The sequence below is a fragment of the Theropithecus gelada genome, chromosome 3 (assembly GCF_003255815.1).
Source record: "Theropithecus gelada isolate Dixy chromosome 3, Tgel_1.0, whole genome shotgun sequence".
NCBI lineage: Eukaryota > Metazoa > Chordata > Mammalia > Primates > Cercopithecidae > Theropithecus > Theropithecus gelada.
The window spans coordinates 31,324,400-31,346,763 of NC_037670.1; the positions used below are offsets into that span (position 1 = coordinate 31,324,400).

Here is a 22,364-nt window from a genome sequence, read left to right on the forward strand (position 1 = left end):
CATCTGTGGAGTGACATCCCATCATTTTGTCATGTCCTGCCTACTTTCAAGGGGAGGGGTTATGTAAGAAACATGGATCATTTGGGATCGATCACCTTAGGATGTGCCCTCTATAAGGTGGTCTGCCGATCTTGGAAGTTCAACCTGAAACCCAAACTCACTGTTTTTGCTCTTCCAACTTCTTCATCTCTATTAGCATCACCTCCAGTCTTCCAGCCACTGGATTTTTAGTCTGAGTGTTAGCACTGACCCTTCTTTTTCTTTGTCATTTTCAGTTTCCTTGCACTTACGAAGTACTCTCAAATTTTCCTGGGCATGTCCTTTGTAAACCATCTTCCTAAACACTAGTTTTTGTATCTCTTACTCTCTCTTTATCTCTCTTTCTCTTTCTCTGTGTCTCTGACACACACACACACACATACACATACACACACACACACACACACACCCTTTCACTCTGTCTGGTACCGAGTTCCTCCCAGAGCCTGTTGCCTAGTGTTGGCTTAATTGTCCACCCTTTTCTCTATGAACAAATTGCTTCACTTCCACATTTCTGCTGTGTTGGTTCGGAGCTTGTCCGTCCTTCCTGGGATGTCCTTGGCCACATTTCCCATTACCCCTCCCAAGCCTCTGCGTTTGCTCTTTCTCTGAACTGCAGACTCTGGTCCACTTAGGCCCAGTGCCTTTCTTTACGTTAGGATCATCAAGGTCATTGAAATTGGATTACTCAGCCATGTGTAGACTTGGCTAACTTCCCTCTATGCAGTGTGTATATATACATCTATAAAAGGAATGTGGGGTGAATTATCTGAATTTAAAAATTCATGAGAAAAATATAATACTAAATCAAACATGCTGCTGTTTGGCAGCCGGAGTTACCAAGCCCTCCTGTCCCTGTGGCCAACTCTGCTGGTGGCTAGGCAGCTTGGTATTAGCCAGTGTGATGGATGGCGCTGTGGCAAGCCTGTGGCTTGGTGGGCTGGCGGCGCCTGTGGCTCTGGTCCTGATTTATGCTGGCCTCGGAGCCGCATATCACTCCACGGGATGATGAAGATGCTGGGGCCTGTCCTAGCATGTGGGACCTCAATCATATCCATCCAGAACGAACCTTTGTTTTTCCTCTGAGAATCTCAGTTTAGCTTCCCTTAGCTTAGTTGACTACTAGGTGGATTAGGAGCTGCTTAATGAATTCTGAAGCCCACAAGGACTGTTTTGATGGACTCTTGATATGGTTTGACTGTGTCCCCACCCAAATCTCATCTTGAATTGTAGCTCCCATAATTCCCACATGTTGTGGGGGGGACCCGGTGGGAGGTAATTGAGTCATGGGGGTGGATTCCTCGGTACTGTTCTCGTGGTAGTGAATAAGTCTCGTGAGATCTGATGGTTTTAAAAGGGGAAACCCTTTTCGCTCAGCTCTCATTCTCTCTGGCCTGACACCAATGTAAGATGTGCATTTCACCTTCCGCCATGATTGTGAGGCCTCCCCAGCGATGTGGAACTGTGAGTCCCTTGCACTTTGTTCTTATAAATTACTCAGTCGCAGGTATGTCTTTATCAGCAGCATGAAAACAGACTAATACAACTATCAAAGAGGGAAGAGAGTCCCCCTGTCCACCTGGTGCTTCTGTGGGTCAGTGCTGCCCTTCACTGAGGTCCTTTGAGTATGTGCTCTGCATTTTCCCAAGCTCAGGAAAGCAGTATGCAGGGAGAAAGCACCTGTTCTGCCCTGAAGAATCTGAGATCTGGGTGGGAGGCAGGGTGCCCAGGGGCAGGAATGACATTTCCTAACAATAGAGCTGCAGGAGGAGCTGGCACCGTTAAACACGACCTGCTTCTTGCAGAAAGTCAAGGAAACATTCCAAGAAACATCTTGGACGTGCTTCTCTTTGGAATATGAGAGAAGCACTGTTGTTTCTGTAGGGAAGTTGGATGGGGCCTCTCTGAAAAGAGGTAATTTGGAGGATTCCAGTTATGATAGGATACAGAGTTGCCTTGTATATTCTGGGAAGAAGGGAAATTGCATCTTGCCTTTGTCCAATAACAGGCAGTGGGGAAAAGGGTAGCAGTGCTTTCGGGGCCCAGGAGGCCTGTTTGCTGCAGCTGCACGATTCACGAGCAGCTCCTTCCATTATCCCTTATGTTCTGCGGGGAGGGAAGAGGCAAGGCCCGTTATGTGGTTGCTGCCTGATTATTGGCCTGGCTGCCCAAAGAAGTCCCCCAGACCCTTCTGGCCTCCCTCTCAACCAACCTGCCAGGCATTTGCTTTTCTGCCTAATTCAATTATGCTTCAGTGTGAACATTTTCTGCCTAAGCTTGGTCAATCTGCAGGGACCTCTCTTGGTACTTGACGTAGTCAGTTGTCTGGCTGCAAATCCATGTGTACCCTGGATAGAAAGAAAAGGGAGTTGTGACAGTTGCCAGGAAGATTTCTCTGTGGAAGTGGCTGGTGTGTTTCTGGGCAGAAACTTTGTGGAGGAAAAAGGCATTTAATTAAAAAAGAGACCGGGTGCAGTGGCTCCCGCCTCTAACCCCAGCCCTTTGGGAGGCTGGGCGGGTGGATCACCTGAGGTCACGAGTTCGAGACCAGCCTGACCAACATGGTGAAACCTTATCTTTACTAAAAATAAAAAATTAGCTGGGCGTGGTGGCGCCTGCCTGTAATCCCAGCTATTCGGGAGGCTGAGGCAGGAGAATCGCTTGAACCTGGAAATTGGAGGTTGCAGTGGGCTGAGATTGTGCCACTGTATTCCAGTCTTGCTCTGTCTCAAATAAATAAATAAAAAAACAAAACAAAAAGAACTATGACTGTTTTTTTTTTGAGCACCTTTTATGTGTCTGGTATTGAGCTAATTCCTTAGTATCCGTTGCTTCTTTCTCATCTCATAACAATCCTGGCCGGCCATGGTCCCTCACGTCTGTGATCCCAGCACTTTGGGAAACAGCAGTGTGAGGATCACTTGAGCCCAGGAGTTCAAGACCAGCCTGGGCAACATGGTGAAACCCCATCTTTACAAAAAATACAAAAATTAGCTGGATGTGGTGACTCCTGCCTGTAGTCCCAGCTACTCGGGAGGCTGAGGTGGGAGGATCACCTGAGCCTGGGAAGTTGAGGCTGCAGTGAGCCATGATGGCACCATGACACTCCAGCCTGGGCGACAGAGTGACCCTGTCTCCGAAAAAAAAACCAAAACAAGCCAATCCTAGCAGGTAGGCACTGTTATATTTGCTATTGCAAATGGGGAAACTGACGTTGGGGGAGGTCAAGTACCTAAGCCACAGGACTTGCAGAAGTTGATGCCAGGGGACTCCACTTGGTAGAGCTGGACTTTCTGACCCAAAACCCATGCCTATAATTTGGGGATTTGCCATCCTGTCTTGTAGAGGTTCTGAGAGCTGCCCTAGTTCTGATTGTAGAGTCTTGAGTGACAGGGAAGTTATAGCCTGAGGTCTGTGGTGGAGCTGGGAAGGAATATTTGCAAGACACTGCCATGCTCAGCACCTTCCTTGGGCTTCTCCAAGTTGCACTTCTTTTTTTTTTTTTTTTTAAATTGAGATGGAGTCTCACTCTGTCACCCAGGCTGGAGTGCAGTGGCACAATCTTGGCTCATTGCAGTCTCTGCTGCCTAGGCTTAAGCAATTCTCGTGCCTCAGCCTCCTGAGTAGCTGGGACTACAGGCACGCAATACCATGCCCGGCTAATTCTTTTGTATTTTAATAGAGATGGGGTTTTGCCATGTTGGCCAGGCTGGTCTCAAACTCCTGACCTCAGGTAATCCGCCCACCTACAACTCTCAAAGTGCTGCGATTACAGGCATGAGCCACCACACCTGGCCTCCAAGTTGCACTTCTGATTTAGATTTTGTCGTCTAATCTTGGTCAGTGTAGATGTTTTAGGAGTGACCAGTGTTCCTTATGTGTTTTTGTTGGGGCCTATTACACAGTGAGTGCTGTGGTGGTTAATTTTGTGTGTCAACTTGACTGGGCCACAAGGTGCCCAGATATCTGGTCAGATATTCTGGTTGTTTCTATGAGGGTGTTTTTGGATGAGGTGAACCTTGAAATCAGTAGACTGAGTGAAAGAGATTGGCCTTGTTTCTCCTCCTCTCCTTTCAGCTGAAGGCCTGAATAGAACAAAACTCTGGCCCTACCCCTGAGTGAGGGGGAATTTGTCCTGCCTGACGGTCTTTGGAGCTGGGACATCAGTTTTTCCCTCCTGCTTTTGGTCTTGGACTGGAACTCCACCATTGCTCTCCTAGTTCTCCAGTTTGCCAACTGCAGATCTTCAGATGTGTTAACCTCCATAATCACACGAGCCAATTCCTTATAATAAATATCTTTATGCAGATATATACATGTGTGTTGTGCATGTGTGTACATATGTATGGATTCTGTTTCTCATGAGAACCGTGACTAGTACAAGGTCTCATACCTAGTCACTGTCTGCCTCCTCATTTCTCAGGCTGGCAGGCATCTGACCAGCATTCCTGCAGATGCTTCGGGGAAACACGTGAGCCACAGTCTCTTCACTTCCATTTGCTTCTGCCCCTCTTATCTCCGAACTCACAGCTCGGTTTTTAACACATTCAGATCATTCTCATATTCTTCCTCCTTTATTCTAATTTATTGATCTTAAGAGAATTTCTTTCCTCTTTCTCTGCTTTCTCCATTTTTCTTTCCTTTTTTCCTTCCCCTTGCTTTTCTTCCTTTTTTTTTTTTAAAAATCTTCTCGAGATAGGGTCTCGCTCTGTTGCCCAGGCTGGAGTGCAGTGGCATGAACACAGCTCACTGCAGGCTTGACCTCCTGTGCTCAAGCAGTCCTCCCACCTCAGCCTCCTGAGAGCTGGGACTACAGGTGTACACCACTACACCCTGCTAATTAAAAAAAATTTTTTCCCAGTTGCTAGCAGCTATAGTAAAATGAAGAAAGAAAAATTGTGTAGAGTTGGGGTTTCCCTTCGTTAGTCAGGGTGGTCTCGCACTCCTGGACTCAAGTGATCTCCTTCCTCAGCCTCCCAAAGTGCTCGGATTACAGGTGTAAGCCACTGTGCCTGGCCTACTTTTCTCTGTTTCTTATTATCCTACCCTACCCTGTCCTACCTTAAGGCCCACAATGGCCGTAATAATTGTGGTTCATAGTGGTAAGAATAATACTGATACCGTTTGTCTTAACACAAGATCCCTCATACTAAACAAAACTAATGGTTTTGCAAACCAGAATTTCCAAGAATGTCTCCAGCCACCCTACTTTCTTCAAAGTAAATCTTCTTTTCTTTAAGATGAATAAAGTATTCCTATTTGAGCTTTACTGTTTTGCATTGACTGCAAGATTTGCAACTTTTCTGTGCTTAGCATTTGTTTTCACTGAAGATGTGCAGCACATCAATAACATTTTGCACGAAAAGGCTGTGGTGGGTTGGCTGAGAGTGGCCTGGCGGCTGCTATGGTGCCTGCCACTGTGGCTAGAGGTCTTCCTTGTTCTATTTCCTGTTTGTGGTGAGTGAATATCTCTCATCGTTATGTCAGGGACATATGCTTTGTGTTTCTTTTCTGTTTTCTTTGCCTTCTCTACATCTTTTGTATTCATACTTCATCACTCTCCCTGGCCTTCTCTCAGTAGTGCCCATAAACGTTGACCTTGCAATCCACCATGAAAACGAGTGTGTAAGGTTTCACTGGAAGCTCAGTGTGCTCTCTGAAAGTGATCACCTGTGAATCTTAGCATGAGACAGATGGAATTATGCATGCTGCCTGCTGCCTATGCCCCTAGAATGGCTGTTTGGGTCATGAGGCATGATGTAGCCAGGACTTACATACCTATCTTAAGTAGAAAGCAATTGGAGCTTGCTTCTATTTTTCAGCTGCAGAAATTCCAGCCAATGGTAGTGTTAGTTAAAAAATGAACACAGTGGCTGGGCTAGGTGGCTCATGCCTGTCATCCCAGAACTTTGGGAGGCTGAGGCAGGTGGATCACCTGAGGTCAAGAGTTCAAGACCAGCCTGGCCAACATGGTGAAACCCTGCCTCTACGCAAAATGAAACATTAGCCAGGTGTGGTGGCGGGTGCCTGTAATCCCAGCTACTTGGGAGGCTGAGGCAGAAGAATAGCTTGAACCTGGGAGGTAGAGATTGCAGTGAGCCAAGATCATGCCACTGCACTCCAGCCTGGGCAACAATAGCAAAACTCCATCTCAAAAATAAAAAAATAAATTAAATAAAAATAAAAACAAACATAGTCCTCAGAAAACCAAAAGCAAAACCATGAAAGCAACCTTTCCAAAACCCAAACGTTAAAATACAACCAACAAACCCCAATCTCTCCTTTATCGTCTCTCCTCCCCTCCTCCCCCTGGCTATACTCATGTCCCTGAGTCAGAGAGGGCTGTTAAAATTTAATGGGTATAGTCTGACCCAGGAAACAATAGATGATAGTCTTGAATAAACTCTTGAATTTTACAAGGATTGGGGATCTTCTGGTCTCCCGATGAAGAGAACAGGTCTTTGGATACTGCCTGCAGTTTGAGTGCCTGAGATTTCTGCAGGGTAGGCAGTGAGAGGTGAGCATTTGGGCAGTGCAGTGAGAGGTGAGCATTTGGCATGATAGAATTCTATGCAGTCACCAATGGGCTGTATCTCTATTAATTGGAATTATAGACGACATCCAGAATGGCAAGTGGGAATATAACGTCTCCTGGATTTACCAGATTATTTTCCACAAAGTTTGGAACTTACATAAAGGAGTCTTTTGGAGTGGCCGTTGCCCCTCTTTCAGCAAAACCAGAGGAAATATCATACAGAAGAACCGTGGTTAAAGAACATTCTGGAAGACACCCGTATTAAACAGAGTAAGGCTGGTCTTAGCATTACAGAAGGTTGAAGCCAGCAGGGGCACTGTAATACAATGGGCCTAGATTCTTTATTTTATAGATTTAAAAACAAAACCTGAGGCCTTGGAGTTTCCATGTCTGCTCAAAGTCACGATTCACTCATCACCATAGCCTGTTCTCACATTAGCCTGCAACATTTGATGTTGTATCTCATATGCTAGGAGACATTTCCCACAGAAACATTATCTATTTGTTACTGGTCATAAAATTGCCTACATCTAAAGCAGTACTCATCTTTGCATTCTCTTCTTCCTTTCTTTCCTTATTTTTTTTTTTTTTTTGAGATGTAATTTCGCTCTTGTTGCCCAGGCTGGAGTGCAATGGCACGATCTCAGCTCATTGCAACCTCCGCCTCCCAGGTTCAAGCAGTTCTCCTGCCTCAGCCTCCCAAGTAGTTGGGATTACAGGCACGTGCGACCACTCACGGCTAGTTTTGTATTTTTAGTATAGATGGAGTTTCACCATGTTGGTCAGGCTAGTCTCAAACTCCTGATCTCAGGTGTTCCGCCCACCTTGGCCTCCCAAAGTGCTGGGATTACAGGTGTGAGCCACCGTGCCTGGCCTGCATTCTCTTACTTCTTCTTTTTTTTTGCAATGGAATTTCGCTCTTGTTGCCCAGGCTGGAGTTCATGTTGCCCAGGCTGGAGTTCAATGGGGTACGACCTCCGCTCACCGCAACTTCTGCCTCCTGGGTTCAAGCAATTCTCTGTCTCAGCCTCCCGAGTAGGTGGGATTGCAGGCATGCACCACTATGTCCGGCTAATTTTGTATTTTTAGTAGAGACAGGGTTTCTCCATGTTGGTCAGGCTGGTCTTGAACTCCCGACCTCAGGTGATCTGCCCACGTCGACCTCCCAAAGTGCTGGGATTACAGGCGTGAGCCACCTTGCCCGGTCTCTCTTATTTCTTAGAAAAGTTTGCCAACTTTTAAAAAAAATTGTCACAAATTTAATGGCAGACTGTAGTTCTTTGGATATTGGATCATTATTTGCTGAGGTCTTGATAATTAGTCCAGTCTCATTTCCCTCAAGCTGACGAATTTTGCTTCATGCCTTATGGAGAATGTAAGTATGAAATTAATATTGTAGCAATTTGTCATCTATCCTTCATTTTTTTTCTATTAAAGTCCCAGAGCACAAACATGAAATTCATCAGATCGAACCCCTTATACTTAAAAACCATTGTGGCATTCTAGATATTTCACCCCTCCTTTGAACTATAATGCAATAAGGAATTTAGCAGAAACTTTTAGTAGAAATTTACTGATTTATTTTTAAATCAGGAAGCTGTATTTCTCAACAGCTGTTTTCTTATGTGGTTGCAGGCTGACTCAGCGCCGCGCTGTGAACGACAGAAAAGCCAGTGCGGATTTTAAATTTTAGTGCCTCCACTGAAGAGTGCATTAAAGTTGTTTGATAACTGCTGCTGTAATTTCCGTGGGACAGCTTATCTTTAATGCTGTTCATATAAACACTGGTCCCGCTGCTGGGAGCTACAGAGGTTAGGATTGATTTTCATGAAATTTTTTACTTAATGAAATCTCATCAATTTCTATCCTCCTGGATATTTTAATTTGAGACCAAGGAGGGTCTAAGGATGAACTGCAGCTTTGCTTTGGCTTTTGAGAGGCTGCCTCCCATGAGGTTCAGCTTTTATGAAACATGTTCTAAATGACTTGAACGGAAGCCAGCTCTGTCTGATGTTTTATATTACGTAACCAGTCAGATTTATGTTGCATACAGTGAATTTCAAATCCCAGTTTTTAGGGATCTGCAGGGGGGATAGGGATGCCTGAGCTTATTTGAGAATGAAAACTTGGAAAAACACAATAGTTCAGGGCTCATTGTAGAAACCATGGCTATAAAATATGATTCTTTTTGCCTCTAATAAACATCAGAAATTATATTTCAGAAGCTAAAAGAGGTTCACCACTGCTGGACCACAGGAGTCTGATATCAGGGATTTTATTTCAGTGGTGGGTGGTGGTGACTGTGGGTCAGGTGAGATTTCTTACATGAGGGCATTTAAACTGGTCCTTAATGGTCAAGGAGGACTTCAACAGGCAGATTTGCAAGGAAGGCAAGAGAGGCTAAAAAGCAGGAGAATGCATCGAAGGAATATTAACACTTAGCTCTGCATGATAACGTTTAAAAAACCATTAAAATATCAGATCTTTCCTTAAAAGGAAAATAATTATGCCACTGACATATAGCTGCATGGTCCATAGACTCTGAACCCAATTCTATAAAGCATTTTGGGTTATGGGTGCATCTCTAATTGTCTTGTGGGAAGAGGTTGCCTCCCCTACTTCCCATGCCTTTATAATATCTGGGGAGCTGGCCCTGATATGTCTGTTCATTATTTCTTGTCTGTTACTAGGGGGTTTAATTATTCCCAATGACCAAAAGCAGCTGGGGAGTCCAACAGGCCTGGCGTTATCCCACATTGGGCACTTCTGTAACCCATTCCTTTCCATCCTCTTTTCCCTTTGTCTTTTCCGAGTTAAAGTTGTAAAATGAAACTCCACAGTCTAAGGTTTCTACTTTTCAGGCAGATATGCTTTCTGCAGAAATTGCTTCGAGGCAGTTCAAAGTTGCTCTCAATCCTGTGTAACATGTATGGAGAGCCGCATTGCAATTTACTACACTAGTTCATTGAAACACTGGATCCAACCTGACCAATCCCTGGGGACTTCTTCAGGTCCTGGCTGTCCCGTGTTTGCCTATGTGACCTGGTGCAGGTCTTCCTCAGCTTATTTTTCTTTCTAAATCTTAGTGAGCTTGTTAAATACAGAATTCCAGAGTCCTACCTTGACAATAATTCCTTCCTTGATGAAACCATAGTCAGGCTCCTCTGAGCCCCCTTTTTGACTAGGCTGTGGCCCTGGCCCCATCCTCTCTTTGGCCTGTCCGGTCCAGTCTTAGCAAAGAATCCTGCTAGGTTATCCTCTCATTCTTGATATCTGACCACCCTTGATAATCTGATTAAGTTCCTCATTTTCCACCTTTGATGTGTAAGTCCTTGGCCTGTCTTTAGCAAGAATTCTATTAGGCCAGTTTTGCAAGATTGCAAGAATCTCCCGGGTGGGCTCGGTGGCTCATACCTGTAATCCCAGTGCCTTGGGAGGCTGAGGCGGGCGGATCACTTGAAGTGAGGAGTTCCATACCAGCCCGGCCAACATGGTGAAACCCTGTCTCCACTAAAAATAAAAAAATTAGCCAGGCATGGTGGCGTGTGCCTGTAGTCTCAGCTGCTTGGGAGGCTGCAGTGGTAGAATCACTTGAGCCCAGAAGGCGGAGGTTGCAGTGAGCCGAAATGGTGCCACTGCACTCCAGCCTGGCAACAGAGGGAGACTCCGTTTCAAAAAAAAATCCCCCTACTCCTGATGTTTCCTCTTAGTAATTGTCCATTGACTGACTCTGTCAGCTTCGCTCCTTGTCTGTAAGTTCCCACTTGTCCTTGCTGTGTTTGGAGTTGAGCTTGATCTCTTTTCCCTGTTATAATACCGTTATATATATATACATATATATTTGTTTGTTTTTGAGATACGGTCTCATTTCATTGCCCAGGCTGGAGTGCAGTGGCACTGTCTCAGCTCACTGTAATTCCCACCTCTTGAGCTCAAACGATCCTCCCACCTCAACCTCCTGAGTAGCTGGGACTCCAGACATGTGCCACCCTGCCTGGCTAATTTTTTTTTTTTTTTTTTTTTTTGTAAATGACAGAGTTTCATCATGCTGCCCAGGCTAGTCTTGAAGTCCTGGGCTCAAGTGATCCACCCACCTTGGCCTCCCGAAGTACTGGCATTACAGGCATGAGCCACTATGCTTAGCCGATAGTTTTGAATTAAGTCTTCGTTACTCTTTTAACAATTGTCAATTTTTTTCTTCAGTGACCTCCAGATCTTACTTGCTATGTCTAAGACAGGAAGTTAGATAGGGAAGGCTCACTCCTGGAACAAGGTCTGAAATTACAGTGGCTTACCCCAACAAAAGGTTATTTCTTGCCCACATAAAAGTTCTTTACCAAATGGTGATTCCCAGACCCAGGCTCCTTCCATATTGTGGCTCTGCTGTTGCCAACTTGTGCTTTCCAACGTTGCCGTATCCTGGGAGTCAAGTCCTAGAAGGGGAAAGCGCTTGTAGGTTTGTGAGAGGGGCAGACACATCTCTCCCACTCACATTCCTTATTGGCTAGAGTCAAGCCATGCAGCCACATTTAAGAAGAAGGAATGAGTTTGTCAAATACCAATGCATGAATCTGCATTTTAAACAAGTGTCACACATGATTCTTATGCAGGGAGATGCTTGGGCCACAACTTGGTAAATGCTGTTTATAATATTTGCTAAGTTCCCTCCAACCCTGACAGTCCATGATTCTGTTGTGCTGTGACTTTTCACATGGAAAAAGGCAAGCATTTCCCTCTAAGATGAAAAGAGAAATTGAACCAGCAAAATCACAATGGATTCTTCCCATATCCCGAGTTCATAAAAGCATGGTGACCTGTTAAGACCAGCTGATTAAATAGCCACTGGTACCATAATCATCTTGCTGGGACTCTTCTGCTTTGGGAACCCACTGAGCTATTACCTTATGGTGTTTCCTTCCATGATGGGGTGCTGGGAACTAGAATGGGGAACACAGAAAATGTAAATGCTTGTTTTCCTTTGCAAGTAACGAAAGGGGACAGTTTACTACTTCATTTGTCTTCCAATCCGTTGGAAATCTAAAGGTTTTCTTAACCTCTTCTGCTAAGCGTCACTGATCTGGGACCAGGACAATGCTGATAGCATCTGTATTAACTTGGTCATTTGTGTTGTGACTTTTTTTTTTAAAGGTCAAGAATTTAGGTTTATTTTGTGTCAGGAATTAGGCTATAATCAGATACATGGGACTTGGGGTTGGGGGAGTCAGCAGTGTGGTGATCAGATTTTCTTAATTCCACTAAGGACTAGGTAAGAAGAAATATTTGGACCTGCATGAGATGTAGTTTGAGCACACTGAAATTATAAGAGAAAGCTAGATTGTGAATACAGCCTTTGAGTGAGACTTTTTCTGAGTTTCTCATTTCTTAACACCTTAAGTTGCTAAGCTGCTGGCAAATACGGCACAAGCTGTTGGATGCTTTCTCGATCAAATATAGTTCTGACATCACACAATATTAGCTAACATTTGTAGAATACTTACTGCATATGACTTTTGTTATTCTCTTATTTCTTCATCCTAACAACACTAGGAGGTATGAGTACTATTTTATCCCTGTTTTACCAAACAAGGGAAACTGAGACACAGAGAGGTTAAGTAACTGCAAGGTTACATTGCCAGTGATCAAGACCCTATTGACAATTGGGAGTATCAGCCATCCTTGGTTTTGTTCCATCTCAGTCTGGTTTGTTCTGCACTAGCCGTTATATTCTTAGACAACCAGTGGTTCTTCGAGAGAGCCCTCCCTCTTTTTTAAACATAGATTACATGGTTCAGCAGAAAGTGGTTCTATTTCCTTTCATGATAATTATGGTTTCTGGGTTAGCACTCAGTGCTGCCAACTTTTTGAGGATGTGGGTAAAGTCAGTTCTATTTCTTACCAGCCTTTGATGGCATACAGTGTGCTTGGATAGAATAGGAAGCTTATACATATTAATGACTGGTCAACTGTAGTTTCTTCTGGGGATCATTTTGTAGGATGTTATAATCAAATGCATGTTAAAGAATACAATACTGTATGGGCGTGGTGGCTCATGCCTGTAATGCCAGCACTTTGGGAGGCCAACCTGGGCGAATCACTTGAGGTCAGGAGTTCAAGACCAGCCTGGCCAACATGCTGAAACACTGTACTAAAAATACAAAAATTAGCTGGGCGTGATGGTACATGCCTGTAATCTGAGCTGCCTGGGAGGCTGAGGCACAAGAGTCGCTTGAACCCAGGAAACGGAGGTTGCAGTGAGCTGAGATTATGCCACTGCACTCTAGCCTGGGTGACAGAGCGAGACGCCATCTCAAACAAACAAACAAACAAACAAAAACAAAGAATACAATGCTTTTAAGGTTTCTCTTATTCTTCTGTGGGTTCAAGGGAAGATGGTATTGGGTGTGGGTCTCTTGGGGCCAAGTCTAGTTTTAATCACTGTTACCACCCCCTGTTCCTGTTCAGCTGCCTCTGGTGAGGTGGTGGGGATGGCAGACTGCCTTTCCCTAACCTGTGGCAGGCATCCCCAACCAATGGTAGCACTTTCCCCTGCATGACATCACGTGATTGCTACCAATTGATTATAGTCAGCATATTAATGTAATTGAAACTGAATTCTCACAGCTGTAGTGGGTCTTATCCTTGACTTTATTATCAAATAAGTAAATGATCAATTTAGATTATTGTTTCTCAACTGGGGATGAAATTGCCTTGTAGGAGACAGACAGTTGCCAATGTCTAGGGTTGTTTTTGGTTGTCATAATGGGGTTGGGGTGGGTTGCTACTGGCATCCCAGTGGGTGGAGGCTAGGGATGCTGCTAAACATCCCACAATGCACAGAACCTCTCTCCTTCCCTGTGACAATGAATTATTCAGCCCAAAATGTCAATAGCACTGAGACTGAGACTTTTGGCCTTTGGAGGGTTTCTTAACAGGTAGTTGGTAGTAAGAAGTGGGATACAAAAGAGGACTTAGGGGAGAGCAGGACACGTGCAAGAAAAAGAGGGAAAAGGGTTACATCTTAACAGGTTAGTTTATGGTACATTTGTGCACAGATCTTTTCATTCCCTCCAGTGCCCTATTTGACAAACACACCATAGAGAGTCAGCTCATGGAAAAGATCACAAATACGCTGGGTGCAGTGGCTCACACCTGTAGTCCCCATCACATTGGGAGGCCGAGGTGGGTGGGTCACTTGAGGTCAGGAGTTCGAGACCAGCCTATCCAATGTGGTGAAACCCTGTCTCTACTAGAAATACAAAAATTAGCTGGGCGCCTGTAATCTCAGCTACTCGGAGAATCGCTTGAACCTGGGAGGCGGAGGTTGCAGTGAGCCCAGATCATGCCACTGTACTCCAGTCTAGACAACACAGCGAGACTCTGTCTCAAACAACAACAACAAAAAGATCATAAATATGCAATTACATATGTATGGCCTAGTAACATGGTCACTTCTTGGGACCTTTTGTTGTCTTATGTTTAAGGTTAGTTAGTAAAAAGTAGTTGATGAGGGTAGCTGCTCCAATCATAAATTCCTGCACCATCATCTTGGAAAGGTTAACCTCTTATTAAGAAAGCAAGCTTTTGAGATCAGCCTGACCAACATGGAGAAACCCCATATCTACTAAAAATACAAAATTAGCCAGGTGTGGTGGCATATGCCTGTTAATCCCAGCTACTCGGGAGGCTGAGGCAGGAGAATTGCTTGAACCCTGGTGGTGGAGGTTGCGGTGAGCCTAGATTGCGCCATTGTACTCCAGCCTGGGCAACAAGAGCAAAACTCCGTCTCAAAAAAAAAAAAAAAAAAAGAAAAAGAAAGCAAGCTGAGATAATTTGTGAATGTTCAACTACTAGAGGTGATCTAACTATCCAAAAACAAAGAAATACTTAAATAAGTTATGGAATACCCGTATGAACTAGTCTGTTCTCGTCTGTTCTCGCACTGCTATAGAGAAATATCTGAAATTTGGTAATTTATAAAGAAAAAGAGGTTTAATTGGCTTATGGTGCTACAGGCTATACTGGAAGAATGGCTGGGAGGCCTCAGGAAACTTACTTTCATGGCAGATGGTGAAGCAGGCAACTCTTCCGTGACCACAGCAGGCGGAAGAGAGAGAGGGTGGAGGTGCTATACACTTGAAAAAACCAGATCTTACGAGAATTCACTCACTATCATGAGAACAGCAAGGGGGACGTCCACCCCCATGATCCAGTCACCTCCCACCAGGCCCTTTCTCCAACATTGGGGATTATAATTCGAGATGAGATTTGGGTGGGAACACAAATCCAAAGCATACCACCATATTATGTAGTTGCTTTCTTTTTTTTTTTTTTTTTTTTAAACAGGGTCTCTATGTCACCAAGGGTAGAGTGCAGTGGCGCAATCATGGTTTACTCCAGCCTCCACCTCCCAAGGTCAGTTGACCCTCCTATCTCAGCCTCCTTGAGTAGCTGGGATTACAGGTGCCTGCCACCATGCCCAGCTAATTTTTTAGTGACATGGGAGTATGTTTAGGATATTGGATATAAAATAAATTAGACCAGTAACTATATACAATATGAGCTTAACTTTGATATATTTACATTAAAAATAGACTGGAAACCTATAGTTTCAACAGTGGAGAACTATTTTCTCCATAATGTGATATTTTACTACATTTTTTCTTTTACAAAGACATTACTTTTGAGATGAGAAAAATGTAAATATTTCAGAGTTTGCTGCAGTGGTGAAGTTTTTATATTGTATCGTTTTTTATTTTTATTTTTATTTTTGAGATGGAGTCTCACTGTGTTGCCCAGGCTGGAGTGTAGTGGAGTGATCTCAGCTCACTGCAACCTCCACCTCCTGGGTTCAAGCAATTTTCCTGTGAGATCCTGAGTAGCTGGGATTACAGGCGTGTGCCACCACGCCTGGCTAATTTTTGTATTTGTAGTAGAGATGAGGTTTCACCATATTGGCCAGACTGGTCTCGAACTGCTGACTGCCTGCCTCAGCCTCCCAAAGTGCTGGGATTACAGGCATCAGCTGCCACGCCTGGCTCTGGCCTGTAGTTTAGAGAAATGAATTTATCTTTTGGGAACAAGAGTCCTTTGCTTATTAAGTGTCTGCTATGTGCCAGAGGCAGTGGTGGACACTGGCGATTGAGTGACATGTGTATATTACATAGTACTCGTCCTTGAGGAACCTGCAGTCTATAGCAGAGGCTGATAAATGAATAGATAGATCCCACTATAGTGCAGTAAGTGTTGTTGTAGGGATAAGAATAAAGTTCTATGGGACAATAGAGGTTGAATAGCCAAGTTTCTTCACAGATACAAAGGAAGGCTTTATGGACAAGGTGGCATATGTGAAGAATCTTGTCTTAGTTTTGGGCTGCTATAACAAAATACCACAGACTGCATAATTCATAAACAATAGAAGGTTATTTGGCTTATGATTCTGGAGGCTGGGAAGTCCAAGATTAAGGGGCTGCATCTGGCGAGAGCCTTCTTGCTGCCCTGATGGACGGCATCACATGGCGAGAGAGAGTGAGACAGAACAAGAAGGGGCCGAGCTTGCTTTTATAACAAACCCACTCCTGAGATAGTGACATTAATCCACTGATGACAGCAGAACCCCCTTGATCTGCTTACCTCTTAAAGGTCCTACCTCTCAACACTGTTGCATGGAGATTAAATTTCTAACCCGTGAATGTTGGGGAACACATTTCAAACCATGACAGATCTTGATGGCAGTGTAGAAGTTTATGAACTGAAGAGGGACCAGTAAACACTAGGCCAGTTTTTCATTTGCTTTCTGTAATGTGAATGGGAGCTGCCTACTTAGTTTTATCCCATAATCTATACATTGCTCTGTGAATGAAAATTATTATCATTAGTACTACGTGGAGCAAACATGTATGAATGATGCGGGGCTCAAATTCTACTGGGCCTTTTAATATGAAAATTAGATTCATCAATTTCCTGGAATTAATTAAAATATTGTTTACAACAATTGACAAGGCATCTTGTGACCTTATAAGCATGTATCTTTAGAGTAACTTTAAAGTGACTCTACAAGCATGTATCTTTAGAGTAATTCCTGGGTGCATAAAATAAACCCTTTCTATCTTCTTGCCTTAAACTTGAAGATGAAGAGCATTTTAAAGATTAACTTGAATGAAGCAGGATGTTCGTTTTAAAGACATGAAGGCTGAGACTGCTGATGTGCAATGTGGGTTCCAGTGTTCTTCTACAAACGGGTTCAGTTCAGGCAAAGGGGTAGTGTGGCCAGTGGCTCCGAAGTTCTTGGCAAAAACCTTGGGGATCACTCTTAGGGAAGGAAGCCAAGAATCTGCTTAGTACCAAAGACATCTCTGTAGTCTGTTTAGACTCATCTAAACATGAACAGCATATGAATTTAGCAAAGAGGATACATGCTGCCTGAGACTTTTAACCGTAATACTTTATTCATATACTAAGTAATTAATTAATTAAGTAGTTATTCATTGCCTGCCTACTGAGTGCCAGGCCAGAGGTCACTTGTTGGCAAAAGTCTCCCTGGGACATTACAGATAACTGGGATGGCCAAGCTGTTAACACAGAGATCACCACAGTCCTTGTAGTAGTGCTTCACTCTGGAGGGTCACTGTGGGTCTCACCTAGAGCCTGTCCACACACTCAGAGCTACTGCGTTCGGGACTCAAAAGATGGAAGGTGCAATTAACTATAACTGGAATGAAAATACTCTTGTGGTTAGTTGCAGTGATGGATCGTTAGGAAGTGAGGAAGTAAAACTTCATTATAAGAGCGCGTCTGAATTTTAAAAAGTTTAGCAGTATTGAGAAGAAATCTTTCCAGCTCTTAACCATGGTCTTCACAATATTTGAGCATAACATAATATATAAGTGACCATTTGCCATCAAGAAGCAAACACTTTAGCATGCCCATTTCAAATGGTGGCATGGTCATCTATTTCAGCTTTGACTTCTCAACTCCAGGGCACTACAGGTTCTATTCAAGTTCCCTCTTCCTGTGCTAAGGCCTAGCAGGTGGGACACTGGGGCAGATCGGAAGGCTCATCTGTTCGGTATTTAGTCTGTTAGAGATCAGTGTCCTGTGCTACCTGTTGTTCAGTGTCTGAAAACCATTCTTTCATAGATTTTGTCCAATTTTTAAATTGTTTCAGGTGGGAGTATAAATCTGGTCCCTGTTACTTCATCTTGGCTGGATGTGGAAGTTCTGCAACATATTTTACAATGCGGTTTTTTTTTTTTTTTAATTTAAAAATAGGGATTTAGGCCGGGCGCGGTGGCTCAAGCCTGTAATCCCAGCACTTTGGGAGGCCGAGATGGGCAGATCATGAGGTCAGGAGATCGAGACCATCCTGGCTAACATGGTGAAACCCCGTCTCTACTAAAAAAATACAAAAAACTAGCCGGGCGAGGTGGTGGGCGCCTGTAGTCCCAGCTACTTGGGAGGCTGAGGCAGGAGAATGGCGTAAACCCGGGAGGCGGAGCTTGCGGTGAGCTGAGATCTGGCCACTGCACTCCAGCCTGGGTGACAAAGTGAGACTCCGTCTCAAAAAAAAAAAAAAAAAAAAAATAGGGATTTAAACACATTTTTTTTTGAGACGGACGGAGTCTCACTGTCTCCCACACTGGAGTGCAGTGGCGCGATCTTGGCTTACTGCAAGCTCTGCCTCCTGGGTTCACGCCATTCTTCTGCCTCAGCCTCCCGAGTAGCTGGGACTACAGGCGCCCGCTACCACGCCTAGCTAATTTTTTGCATTTTTAGTAGAGATGGGATTTCACCGTGTTAGCCAGGATGGTCTCGATCTCCTGACCTCGTGATCCGCCTGCCTTGGCCTCCCAAAGTGCTAACATTACAAGCGTGAGCCACCGCGCCTGGCCTAAACACATTTAAAAAAATATTTGGACATTTAGGCCAGGCACCGTTGCTGTAATCCTAGCACTTTGGGAGGCCGAAGTGGGTGGATCGCTCGAGCTCAGGAGTTTGAGACCAGCCTGAGCAACATGGCAAAACCCTGTCTCTAACAAAAATACAAAAATTAGCCGGGTATGGTGGCACATGCCTGTGGTCCCAGCCACTCGGGAGGCTGAGGTGCGAGGATCGCTTGAGCCTGGGAGGCGAAGGTTGTAGTGAGCGGAGATCAAACCACTGCACTCCAGCCTGGGAGACAGAGCGAGACTTCGTCTCAAAAAAAAAAAAAAAAAAAAAGACATGAGCTTAGAAGTAACATTGAGATGTTGTTTCTAAGCTTAGAAGTATTAAGCTTCAGTTATGTGGTAAATTCACATGTGTGGAATAATGTGTTCCCTGAAAATCTGATCATTAAGTGGTGTCTGTGTGTGAGCGCTGAGTTAAGATGTTTCAGAGTATAAGTCAATTACCACCCTCATCTTAAAGGATAATTAAAATCTCTCAGCCTCCAAGGGATCCATCCTTTTTTTTTTTATTTCCTCCCTTTTCTTCTTGTGTTCTGAGAAATGGTTCTAAAAAGAATGATTTGAGTTTCCAGAGTTTGATATGCATTGCCCTAGCTTCCGAGTAAAAGAATGGACCTTAACGCATTATTGTAGTTGAAGTATAAATCTAATTATTCCATTTACTTTCAGAGGTTGTATCTGCAAATGGCATAACTGATGTATTCGTTTTCATTTTCCTTCTACCCAGTGTGCTCAACCTAATCACCTGAATGATGTTAATTTGGGTTTAAGGCACATTTCAGAAGATTTTGACCGTAAAGAGCAAGGCAAACTTAGCTCTTCTGCATAGCTCTAAATGATACCAATACCTATAAATGGCATCGTTCACCCTGGTGAAGCTTTTGTTACTTTTTAAAGGCTAGGATCAAATCTAGGAAGGCTTGGGCGACTCCTCTGCTCTGAAGAGCTCTGGCTCTCAATTTCTCTAGTACCTATTGCTTCAACTGGTTATTTATCTACCTTATGTTGTTTTGGAAATGGCATGAGAGAGACTGAAAAGAGAACACAAAAGGCCTTTACTTCAATGTTGGATAAAGACATACCCACGTACATTTTAATTTGCTGCATGTTTCCCTTGCAGTTTCATTTGGCATTTCTTTATCTGTAATGCACAGAATGTCCCCTCCAGTGCCCCTTCATCATTCATCCAGCCATTAGAGTTGTTTTCCAACATGTAATTCTGATCATTGCCCCTCCCCTTTGACGGGAGCGACCACATACAGATTAAAGTCTGATCTTTGTGATATGGCACTTGAGACCTTCCACAGTCTGGCCCCAAATTATTTTCTGCTCCTATCTCCCATCACACATTTTGTTTCATCCACAAGGCACATTTCTTGACACTGCAGGGGCATGTCCTTTATTTTAACACCTCCGTGTTTCTATTGTTTCCCTGGAAAATCTTTCTCACTGTGCCTTCCCCTCCCACTTCATGCATGTTGCCACATCTTTCCAGCCCTTACAAGTGGAGTTGCTTCTCTTCTCTGCATTCCTATGGCTTTTTCACAAACTGGCCGGAGGGTGTGTCTGGGAAGGCCATGGTCACTGTTACCAGGAAAGTAATTTAGAAAGCAGGCCAGATCACCCGAGTCTGGCTCCTGGGTTTGGTACTGCCAGCCTGTCATCATTATAGAGGTAGAAACGCAGGGACAGAGTAAAGAGTATAGAAGGCCGGGCATGGTGGCTCACACCTGTAATCCCAGCACTTTGGGAGCCTGAGGCGGGGCGGATCATGAAGTCAGGAGATCGAGACCATCCTGGCCAACATGGGCGAAACCCTGTCTCCACTAAAAATACAAAAATTAGCTGGGCATGGTGGCACATGCCTGTATTCCCAGATACTCAGGAGGCTGAGGCAGGAGAATCCCCTGAACCTGGGAGGCGGAGGTTGCAGTGAGCTGAGATTACGCCATTGCACTCCAGCCTGGTGACAGAGCGAGACTCCGTCTCAAAAAAAAAAGGAATCTTAGATTTTTGACATTTTCACCCCATATTTATTAAAGTTTCCAGATTTCACAAACATATGATCAAGGAAGTCGTTGTAAGATGGCATGTAACTCTGCACAGCATGCGACGTGGCATTCTAGTGATGGCAGCCGTATGTGTGGGAAAGGGTTTTGTTTACAGTCGTTATGCAGTGCATGTTGCATTTCGGTTAATGGATCACATACATGATGGTGGTCCCATAAGACTGCATATATGATGGTGGTCTCATATTTTGACTGTATTTTTTTCTTTTATTGGGATATGTTTAGATATACAAATACCATTGTATTACAGTTGCTCACAGTATTCAGCATAGTACCATACTGTACAGGTTTGTAGCCTACAAGCAATAGGCTATACCATCTAGATTTGTCTAAGTACATTCTCTGGTGTTCGTACAATGACATAATTTCCTAATGGCGTTTCTCAACGTGTTATCTGTTGTTAAGTGATGCATGACTATATATGACTGTATTTTAAAAAGTAAAATAAATACAGTGATTTCTGACCGATCTTGCACTAAGTGTCAGGTACTAGTCTTGGGCCTTAGGATGCAACATTGGACAAAAGTCCCCACTTCAGGAGTCTCAGAGTTTAGCTCAGTGGTTCTCCCACTGAGCTTCCCAGACCAGCAACATCAGCATCACCTGGGAACTTGCTAGAAATGCACATTCTTGCCCACTCCCACACATCCCTAATCTACTGAATCAGAAGCTCTAGGGGTATAGCCCAGCAACTTGAGTTTTAACAAGCCTTACAGCTGGAGAGACGGACACATTCAGTACAGTCTGGTAAGAGCTATTGAACATATGTGGAGTGCATCTCAGAGTAGTTTGGGAGGTGAAGTTGAAGGCAGTGCAGACTTAGGTAGGTCTTCGGATGAACCAAGTTCAAATTAAGTCTTAGATGATGAGTGGTTGTTCTTCCAATGGATAAGGGGGAGAAGGAAAGCATTTCAAGCCAGGAGACCCACACATGCAGAAGTACAGAACAATCAAAGGGCTTGGTCACCTCTGGGGATGACAATTGTTATTACTGTCATATGTCCTTATTATTACTATTCATATTCTTAAGTCAGGGTTATAAGATGAGCTAAGCTGGCAAGATCAGTGACCAGATCATGCCAAGAAGTTTGGCTTTTCTTCTGGAAAATAACCAAAAGATATTTTTAGCAGTGAAATGAAGTAATATCATATTTGCAATTCTGTTGCATATATACAAAAAATAGGGCCTTTTTTAAATTAGAAAAATTACTTTATGATAGACTCAAAATCTAAGGTGAGAGTGGAGGAAGAGATACAGAACAATAAGGAATTTAAGTGAAGAAAACAAGAAAGAATTTAGAACCCAATTCTTAGAAATTCATACAAAATCTTAAAAGAATTTTAATTTTAAAACAAATCCATACAGAAAATCTACAGAAAACTTTAAAAAAGGAAGAAACAAAAGCTAACTCAGTTCAGCCTAGACTGAACTATTTTTACTTTGCAGGTATACTTTGATTTCATCTTTTTTCCCCCCTTTGTCTGGTCTTTATTATACATAATACGTAAGTTTAAATTCTAGCTTGATGTCTTTCCCATTTAATGGTAAAAATGGTTGTGTTGCAAGTGGCCTTAAATCATTTGTAAATATTCATTTCACAAGTGTTTCCTATTCCATGGCTGCTGCACTGGAGTTTACTTAGCTCTTGTTTGCATGCATGGTAATTATCAGTTAGGGTTTGGTGAGGTGCATGGCAGAGGGCTTTATCTTGGGGATTCCCCACTGTGCATATATATATATATATATATATATATATATTTTTTTTTTTTTTTTTG

General features: G+C 43.6%; 1 protein-coding gene across 7 annotated transcripts in view; it reads left to right on the forward strand.

Annotated features, from left to right (window-relative positions):
* TIAM1 (T cell lymphoma invasion and metastasis 1) overlaps positions 1–22,364 on the forward strand; it is a 444,177-nt gene that overhangs the window by 106,392 nt on the left and 315,421 nt on the right. The gene's annotated exons all lie outside the window — the stretch shown is intronic.